This window comes from Semicossyphus pulcher, unplaced genomic scaffold (genome assembly GCF_022749685.1).
Source record: "Semicossyphus pulcher isolate SPU_LCO1_2020_fin unplaced genomic scaffold, fSemPul1.0.p SCAF_17, whole genome shotgun sequence".
Classification (NCBI taxonomy): Eukaryota; Metazoa; Chordata; class Actinopteri; order Labriformes; family Labridae; genus Semicossyphus; species Semicossyphus pulcher.
The window spans coordinates 8,321,794-8,330,112 of NW_027211681.1; the positions used below are offsets into that span (position 1 = coordinate 8,321,794).

The 8,319-nt window shown below is 43.9% G+C and overlaps 1 protein-coding gene across 6 annotated transcripts in view; it reads right to left on the reverse strand.

Moving 5' to 3' along the window:
• Positions 1-7,244, reverse strand: part of rbm47 (RNA binding motif protein 47) — a 31,333-nt gene extending 24,089 nt beyond the window's left edge. For 2 of the 6 annotated variants that reach the window (XM_069665605.1, XM_069665601.1), the window contains exon 1: positions 5,468-5,900. The gene's annotated coding sequence lies outside the window, so the exon portion shown is untranslated. Of the gene's footprint in view, positions 1-5,467; positions 5,902-6,174; positions 6,392-7,197 lie in introns of those variants that run through there. The other 4 variants (XM_069665603.1, XM_069665602.1, XM_069665604.1 and 1 more) reach the window with 4 other exon arrangements.
• Between the last annotated feature and the right edge of the window lie 1,075 nt (positions 7,245-8,319).

Below are 8,319 nucleotides of genomic sequence, written 5' to 3' on the forward strand. Positions count from 1 at the left end.
CATATTAAAAGACATATCATCCTGTTATATCTTTATCAGCAGACATTAGCAGTCACATTACAACATGGTCGGATGCCCCTCAGGTCAACTAAACAAGTGGTTTAGGTGATCAGATCAGTGCGCCTTGGTGGTCAGTTACACTTGTGTAAAGCCTAGTGCATTTATAACCCGATCGCCCAAAATACATTTCAACAGCAGGTGGTCACAGGGTCAGAGAGACGGGGGAGTGTTGTCAGTAGTACATTTCATGTATGGCTACTTTTTGTCAGTTTTGTGAATGGGTTCACAGAGTCAGTCTCGGTCCATGGAACATTCCATTCTGGCCGTGCAGGGAGGGGGGCTCAGAGTACGTGCATGTCTGTGTGTGTGTGTGTGTTTGGGGTTGGATCGTATCATGAGATGCCGTGTCGTACCATCAGTGTCTTTTCCTTAAAACCTACTCACTGCCACACACACACCTCTCAACACCACTTGCTTGCCTTCCCTGCCAGAATCAAATCACCCACTGCACACACACACACATATAAAAGTGCACACACACACACACCTTGCCTGTTGGCCTGCTGTCCAGACAACAAGCCCATTGTGTGTAGTAACAGGTATGCATGGAGGAGCCTGTTTGAGAAGGGATAACTGGTTCCTCTGTTGTAAAGGATGGGTTTATATTTAAAACAATAGTAACAACAGCATATTTAAATTAAACCGTTTTTTAGGCGCTGTCACTGTACCTCCTGTACATATTACACATGTAGACACCCCTACTTAAGGTTTTAAAGTTAGTTCTTCATGGCTTACACTGGAATCACATTAGGAGGTTCTCTTCACAGCCAATATGGACAAAAGCAACAACCACAGCAATCAGACCTGCTTTTAAAGCACATATGGGCAGGTAAGTAGTTTTGTAGTAGTCTATCCTTTAATATGCCTTTGTCTCACTCACTCAAAAAAAAACAGTTGCTGCAAGAGGAGGAGGAAGAAACTAGCAGTGAAATGAAGCAGAATAACAGCATTAGCGTACGAGCAGGTTGAAGGACAGAGGAGGGAAGGAGGGAGGCGGGCAGGATACGAGGAGAGGAAGGAGGGGAAGGGGGACAGGGGGGTACAGAGGTTATGCAGGGGTCAAAGGTTGGGCAGCAGAAGGCGGGGGTGTGGGGAGAAGGAGGAGGACTGTTGATGCAGCCTTCACAGTGAGTGGACGTCACCTGTTTACACACTCGACAGTGTGCATCGTTCCTGCAAAGAGAGACGGTTGCACAATGTCTCATCGAGTCACTCTCTGTACAACACAGAAGGTTTAAATACTTAAGTCTGGTGGAAAGAATATTGATTGAATGTTTCCTTCAAAGCAGTGACAATTACTTTTAATACTTTTCTTGGTACTCTGGATTAAACGCAGTGAAGGATTTTCTGGGAACTACTTTCAGCAGCAAAATGACAATGACATCTGTTTACAGCGAGTTGTGATCAACAGTAACTCGAAGACAGTCACAGAAACTAAGAGAAATTAGATTTAATTCTTAGCTTATTACTTCTTTCCCCAATTACAACCACATTTATGCCTCAGGCAGCAAACACAGGCAGTTTGTCAGCCGGATAAATGTGTGTAAAACGCAGGATAAACCTGCCAATCTGAAAACTTGTTGTTCAGCCCGTCCTTGGTACACTGCAGTTTAAATTCCCACTGTATTGCGTCAGATGTAAGACATTTCAAGATATCTCAAAACCAGGAAAACTAGAGACTCTGCTCACCAGAAAACCAACAGCCTCGGTCATGATTTCAACACGACCCATGCCTGAGGACCTCTTGTGGTCTTGCGGTGTTAGAATGATGACTGTTGTCCGTCATGAGCAAAGACAGCAGCAGTGTGACGTTGTTATACAGGCGCAAAACCTCTAACAGAGGAGGTTGGTGGTTGGTGGTTTGGTCAGCAAAGCTTGCGACTCTGGCATTAGAGTGTATGACTTCAACACAATGTTGACAGATCAGAGAAAAATAATGACAAAATTAAACAAAAAAAAAAGCATTGTGTGATACCAGTAGAGATGAGATTGTCCTGTGGGTTTGATTGGTTTTAACAAATGGAAAACTATAATTAGAGCACTAACGCCATGTCTACTTGTACACGGGTATTTTTCCCTCCCTCGTTTCCAAAAAAACCACATCCACACATGCAGGATTATATATTAAATCCTCATCCAACCGAAAACACAAAAACACAACAGAAACTCTGTCATCAGAATGCCACACCAACATGCGGCGATATAACCTGATCATGCAAAAAGAAAAATCGCAGCCAATCAAAGGTCAAAAAGAAAGAAAAAAATCTATTGCCAGAAGTAGTGCATCCCGACACCTCTGTTCCTCAATATAGTGGACGAGTAACTGTACATACACATGTAAACATGTAAGAAGTCCTGTCAGGAAGGTGAGAAGCATCACTGTTTTTGTCACGTCCGTCACTTTGCGAGGAATGTCGCCTCATTTGTGACGCCTTACATTGGAGATAACAGCGCACAGCCTGACGTCAGGTTTCCCCCGTCTACAAGTCTCCATGGAAACGGAGTTTCTTAAAGTCTTCACCCTGGCCGGAGTTTTACAAAAGATCCGTTTTCAGTGATGTAAAACGGCGTTTGTGTGTGGACGAGAGGCCAAAACGCAGAGAAAAAGCTATGTTTTGAAAAGTACCTGTGTACGTGTGGACATGGCCTGAGATTGGCCAAACAAAAGGCAGTGTACCTTAAATAGGACTACAGTAGAACTAGCAGAACTAACAGGTTGAACATTGGGATATTGTCCACTTTGATAGTGGATGGTGCCGCTGTCTCAGTACGACAAACGAAAAATTGGACAAACATGACTTTGACCTCAAATTACTTCCACGATTCAAAGCGGACGTTTGAGCCAAATTTAAAGCCATTCTCTCCAAGTGTTCCTGAGAGATCATGTTCAGAAGAATAGGGCGGGACTAAAGAGCAGAAATGTGTGTTCTTATCTTATCATGATGTCACAGTTGCAGTTGACCTTTGACCTTATGGGTTAAAAATGTCATCACTTCACCATTTTATTATTCTATTAGACTTAAATGATGTCCTAATTATGGTATGAAGTAGCCAAAAACATGATCTGAGAGTCACAGTGACCTTGAACTTTGACTTTTTACAAAAGTCATTGATCACATTTAAAAGGGCGCTGAGAAATAACCTCATCCAGTAGATAGGTACGTCACACCAGAAGAACATGTACATGTGTCCCTCTGGAGGGCAAGGACAAAAAAATGTTGATCATTATTTTAAAGGACTTATTTAATAGACATAGATTTTATTAAGGGGAACTCACTCTTTAACTTGAGGAGGGTAAGAATAGGAGAGCTAAGCTGACTCCCCAGTCTTGGTTTGTTCTCCTCAATTATCTTTCTCTCAATTTCCTTTTCTTCTGTATTACTTTGTTACAATTTCCTTCCATTTTATTCCTCATCTCCGTGCCTAAGTTTTTATCTGTGCAGCCTGAGGAAGAGCACCACACTTTAATTACTTTCAATCCAGAGTATCTGCTGCTCAAAGCCTGTTCGTTTATGGTTCAAATAATAAAACATTTTACTGCACAGCTCTCCTTCTTTTCCTACCTTCATATGCTGACCTAATTTTTTACCTGTTTCTACTTCCCCCTCATCTCGCTGCCGGTCAACGTTTGGCCCGAATCAGGAGGGGAGCTAAAGAGGGGGGTGGGAGAGGGGAAGAATGTGGCCATTGTGCTTTCCAGGTATGTGTGTTTGTTACAAACAGAAAGAGAGAGGGAGAGAGGAGAGCGAGGCTGATCAGATCCTGTTACAGGTGTTTTATAAACAACACAATAGTGCTAACAGGTTTCCTGCTCTCTCTCTCTCTGTCAGCTCCTCTCGTCTTTTTACTCTGCAGCTTTACATTTCTGCTGCTGTGTTGCTGGATTAGGCTTGTGGCTTTGTCACACACACACACACTAAATCTTTGCTTCCCCGTCATGAGCATGAGATGATCATGTGACAGTCATGTGACACGACCAAATACTACGTGTGTATATAATTAATGCTGTTTAAGCTGTTTCTCTTCCTTGTGCTGGAGGGTTTGCTGAACAATAATGTCCCATCAGCTTCCTGCTTCGAAAAAACAGTTTAACCTTCATAGGACAAAAAAAAAGCTCCTCTATTTTACTTCCTGTTGCCCTCCGTTTCTCAAATGTTGTCTGTTTTCCTGTAACGAGATACCAGTAAGGTCACGCTGGAGAAAAAGTCTCGATATAAATTCCTGTCCTGGAAAACTGTTTGTTCCTTTTTTGCAATTGAGGAATGTGATACAGTGGGTTGAGAGATAAGTATCATTCTGAAAAATGGTTCATCTCTTGAACTTTCTTGCACAATCAGCAGTGGACCCACAGGCACCGACTGACTGACAGACCATTTGAATAATGTCGTTCATATACTAACCCATTCAACCGGTATCTATTTTTGGTTTTGTTTTTACATGAAACTGAGAACTGTATCTCATCTCCTTCATCAGGTCTGACCAGCATGTCAACACACACACACGCCTTTAACACACCTTAAACATGTAGAAGTATTTAGAGTATTCACAAGGAAGCCGGGCATCAGCATCGTGTACCTCCCTCCCTGTCCTCCACATCCACAGGTTATCGTCAGGAAACAGGAAGTTAATCAGTCGAGAAAGTAGCTTCATTTTACATCTTCCTAAAGTAGTAGTAGTAGTAGTCCAATCATTTTTTTATAGTCAAAAATTTGGCTCTTTAATTGTGATTTTTGTGAAAAAGCACTTATTGTCTTTCACCATGAATCACATACTATCCAAGGAATACATTAGAAATGAAAGATAAAGCACCTGTAGAGTCACATGAACCACTTTAAACAATCAAAGTATAGTTTAAGAAAGAAAGTGAAAGGTCAGCCGGACGTGACCTTGTACACACACGCAGACATATAGACTCTAACTGCACACATATACATTCAGGCACATGCACTAACGCACATAAACGCTCATTCAACTCCATATCGTTTGTACAACAACAGGACACCCAAGGCTAACTGGCACCCTGCTCAACCAGTTTCTGCATAACACACACGCACGCACACACATAACGACGGCTCAACAAGACAGCAAATGATCCCACAAACACACACAAACACACATCCACACACAAATAAACATTGAGTCCCCGTCCCATAACCTTGTAGTGAAGGTTAAAGCAGTCAGCTGGGTCAGTGTGAACACTGGACCAGCTGAAGAAATGTCCTCCCAGATACCCACTGTGTGTGCCTGTGTGTGTGAGAGAGCGAGAGCACGAATGTGTGTGCTCTCGGTCCGACAGGTGAGAAAACAACAGAGTCCCTCAACAGCAGAACTGTGAAAAAGTTCAGATTAAACTGAGTAAAAGTCAGAAAAGAAAGAAAAAGAGACACATGACGAGTTCCTGGCCCACCTGTAGGATGATGGGACGTGTAGTCTCTGTGTCGCTGTGGGTATTTCTGCCACCGTTCAAAAGCAACGATCCAGCTTGTCACTTTCTCATCTTTCCTTCCTCTTCCTCTCCTCCTTCGCTCTCTGTCAGCTCCTCTCTGGCCTCCTGTTCGCTGTCAAGGCGCCTCCTGTCTTCAATGACAGGTCCCCCCCGTGAACACAATCAGAAGAGATCTCAGATCACATCCAACAAACACACCGCAGACACACACTGAGACAGAGGACAAGTCAGAGTTTCTCTTCTCCTTTTGGTGTTTTTTTGGATTCTGACTCAGATCCTCTCTGTTTTTTTGTCCTCTCCTCTGCTCCAGTCACGACAGCGCTCGTAGACGCAACAGCGGGAGACAAGAGAGAGAGGAGGGGGAGCGCACAAGGTCTCCGGAGGAGAGAGCGGAGAGAGAGAGAGAGAGAGCGCTGAAGGTGGCGGAGTTGAAGGAAAGAGGGAGGGAGGAGGAGGAGGAGGAGGAGGGAGAGATGGAGGGAGGAATGGCAGTGGTAATTAGTGAGTCTGTACCTGACTCTCACTGACATAAGCCCCACATTCCTCAGAAGCGAGGAGGGGGAGAGGCGAGGGAGGGAGGGAGAAAAGAAAGAAAAAGTTTGGAACACACACACACACAACAAAACGCTAATGATCCCAGGAAACACATTAGCGAACACACTCCTCACCTAGACGCAAACAGAAACCTGTCTTCCTCACAGCACAGCATAGTCGATGCGGCAAACACGTCAAAGATGCATGATGATGAGTGAAGGTGCTGCAGCCGTCCGGCACCTGAACTCTTCAAAAACGTCCTAGAAAAGTGTTCGGTCTTCTTTTCATTGAAGAAACTCTTTCTCTTTCTCTTCCCGTCCTCTCTCTCTGTCTCTGTCTTTCAGTGTGTGTATGGTGTACACACTGCCTGCTCCTGAAACTCACCAAACCAGAATCTGACTGCCCAAATCCCCACCACACCTCCCTCCCTCCCTCCCTCCTATCATTCCGGATGGGATATGCTATCCTCCTGTGGCCCTGGCCAACCTGTGTGCCTGCGCCTGTGTGTCTGTGTGTTCGCAAACAGCCTGACCTGAATCATTTCAGCCACAGCAGCATTCCTCTAAAGGAGTTTCCTGCACATCTAGTTCAAAAACTTCACGCCACATGATCGCTCACATCCACCACATGCTTATTACTGATGATCGCACACAGGCGAGCCTTTTTTCTGCTCATTCACAAAAGTATACACCCCTGATGTCACGATGACACGCTGTCTTTATGTTGCAGCGCCCGCTCCCTTGACGTACGTAGATCCCACTGTAATGACAACTCTCAGTAATAACAACCCCGCTCACACCCTCTCAGATTTCTTGTGTTTACCTGTCAGCATGAAGAGGACGTGGACATGAGCAAGAGGGAAACATGAACCTCTAAATGTCTAATACAAACACTCTCACTTTTGTTTCTGAGGCTGCAGCTTTAAACTTGAACTGAAAGTAAAACAGTAAAGATATATTCTGGCTCAACTGGTGTTTCTTATTCTCCTTCTTCACATTTCTGTCCCTCTTTCTCTCCACACCCACTCTCTATTCTCTTTCATTTTGACTGAACAGTGCTTGTTGGATCATGTAGAGCAGTTTCAACACTGCAGACCTTCAGCATTCACCTCCCCATTCAACATAGTTTAACAGTGTGTGTGTGTTTGTGTTTGCTACCTGAATTCCTTGCACTTCCTTCTTCCTGGTCTCAGGTGCGTGGCGAGGTGCAACGTCTTCGAGACAACCGGTTGTCAAGGAAACACAGAGAGAGCGAGAGAGAGAAAGAGAGAGGTGTAGTGATCAGTAACAGCAGTGGTCAGCCAACTGAGGACAGAAGAGAGAAGTGAGGAAGCAGGATTTCTGTTTAGAGTAACAACACGCACACACATGCATACATTCAGATACAGTCCACACACACACTGCGCACACAGTAGGGAACTTGCCAATGTGTGTGTGTGTGTGTGTGTGTGTGTGTAGGAAACTGAGATTGAGTCAGACGTGCTCACACAGAGAAATAACGTTTCAACACAGCGGCTCAACTCTGGCAGGGAGGAGGCCGGAGGAGCCGTTGGACGTGTTGCTCAATACATTTTCACTTTAATGCTTACTTAACAAAACAACAGGCCTCGAATTAAAGAGAGCAAATACAGCAGCACGTATGATACGGAGTAAATGTACTTCTACAGTGTTCGATCTCACAGGATCTCATGGGAAAGGTTTCTTACTGCATTGTCACAGGTGGAAGCAGTTAAAAGGTTTATTGGTAACTACTCGAAGTTATCCACAGTGTTTTCTAATTGCTAGCTGTGTTTGTCATCATAGCTACTTGTTTTCAATCGTTCTCCTACAGTACGAGATCTACGTGCAGAGACAAGTCGTAATTACTGCATGTTTTTACAGTGCAGGCTTCTGACAAACATCTGCAACAATCACCACTAAGTGTATAATAACTTACATGATGTGAACGGAAGCATCTTAAAGACTATAGGATCCTTTTAAAAACACTGTTAGAAGTTTTAGAAATACGACAGTGTAACTATTCTGTTACAAGTTACAGTCCTGAATTCAGCATTTTAATTTAGTGAAAGTATGAATTCACATCAAAGTATACCAAAAGTAAAAGTAAGCAAAATACAAAATGGCCCATTTCATGACAACAGATAATAAATGGTTGGTTTACATTTACGGGCTGAAGGGGGTGGTCACGTGACCCGGACACTTTTGCTTTGGGTCTAGGCTTTGAAAAAATGTGCATCTTTCTCCAGGCTGAAATAGCCAGCCAAATTTGTATGCAGAGAT